Source organism: Galeopterus variegatus, unplaced genomic scaffold (genome assembly GCF_000696425.1).
Source record: "Galeopterus variegatus unplaced genomic scaffold, G_variegatus-3.0.2 Scaffold4359, whole genome shotgun sequence".
In the NCBI taxonomy this organism is placed as follows: domain Eukaryota; kingdom Metazoa; phylum Chordata; class Mammalia; order Dermoptera; family Cynocephalidae; genus Galeopterus; species Galeopterus variegatus.
The window spans coordinates 44,811-46,698 of NW_007730470.1; positions in this window are offsets into that span (position 1 = coordinate 44,811).

A 1,888-nucleotide genomic window follows, 5' to 3' on the forward strand; every position below is an offset into this window, starting at 1 on the left:
CTGCCCAATTTGCAAAATTTTTTTTTTCCTTTTCTTGCTCAGGTTAAACTTTGTTAAATTCAACTTGCCTAAATTTATTCTTTTAACAACCTGAAGGGCAAAAGGAAGGATTGGAGAGGCTAACTGTACAGACAGGGCTCTGCAGACAGCCCTTGGTGACCCAGCTTTAAGAATAATGACTATGACCTTCCTACTGGCCTCCAACCTCCTGCAGATACTTCTCACTGCCTGAACCCATCCAGATACCCATTGGTACAATGAGGACAGGTAGCCCTTTCAGGCACAAGAGCAGGAGGAGGGTAGAGAGCACATATGGAAGGGCAAGTAGAAGACAGGTAAAGTTGGTTCCAAAAGGCAGTTCTGTGGAAGCAGGAGTTACTAGTATCCATTTAGAATAAAGACAAGAAATAGCCAACTCCCTTAACTGATATTAGTGAAGATCCCAAATACCGGCTGCTGAGTTCTCTAGAGCCCTTCTGAATCCACAATTACCCTTCAGTTCTCTCCCTCCCAGCAAACCAAGAAAGGCCTCCTGCATTCCCCCATCAATCCTTCTCTTCTACTTGAGAAGACCCTTATAGGACTTCTTGATTAAAAAGACAAACAGACCAAATAACCATGGTTAGGTACCCCACATACATCAAACTTTGGAGAACTAGACCACATTACCTTTTTCTACAACCGACTCAGTAAATATATGGTAAAACAGAATGCGTTGCTGAGTCACATTGGCTGTGAATTTGTTGATAGGCTTTTGTAAAAAAGAAAGTCAAGTATTACCTGGCAATACTCCAAAGGGCTGATTATAACAAGAAGAGCAACTAGCTGGTAAAAACACAAAGCTTCACCAGTGCCTCTGGGAATTGTAGATGGAAGTTCATCCCTATTTAATTGCAACTGGGTTCAGGAGGTTACTTAGGATTAGGTAAATCGGAAATTACAGATAAGGAAAACAAGAAAAACCCTATTGTTTATAGCTGTTATAATGTATGAATAGTTTATTAGCCTTAGGAAAATAAAGAAGGGCTAGCCAGTTGTTTTTACCTTGTAACACCAACGTCAAGCGTTAGTATCCCCATTCCAGCCAGCAGCCAAAAAAAAAAAAAGAAAGAAAGAAAGAAAGAAAACAAGAAAAAGAGAATTTATGCCTATTACAGCTTTTGAGTGAATAAAAGAATATTAACTTCGAGTTTAATGTGATTGAAGCGATACTAGGGGGAGGGGGAGCTGTACAAATTACCTTCCTAGGTGAACAGTTCCAGGAGAAACCGGGAACGACCCGTCGCAAATCTATACAAATGGCGAGCACGGATCATGTATTTAACAGCGCTAGGGGCGAGGTGCTCTTGCAGAAAAAAAATTTCACCTGGCTCAACCTGCGCTCAGCGACCTTGCGCAGAGCATAAACATTAACTCAAATACGCGCACGTGAAACCAATATCGTCTGGAATTGAAATTGAGGGCCAAGTATAAAGCTCTTATCAGATTCACTATCAAAACTTATCTGTACTATTTTAACATCCCAGGAAAAAAAATTGGGAATATAGCTAATTTGTAATCAAGAGCTATCTCCCCAAATTAAAGGAAGAGGTAATAAAAATTTTAAAAGCCGGCGAAATATTAGCTGTTTTACTCGAGCACTTTAAAAATACCTCAGTTCGTGGATGGGAATCGGGGCGGGGAAGTGCACTAAAAATGCCGGGGCAAAGGTTTCATAAACTATTACCTACAGACAACGCTGTTTTCATTTTGAACGTGGCTCAAGAACAGGTGACCGAAAGCGCCAGGAGGAAACTTTCGCCAGGCGAGGGCGCCCGGCTCAGGAGGCAAAAAGCACCCGGGCCCGGGGACGCTGGCCCACTCGAGAGCCGTCCCGGGTCGGTAGCCG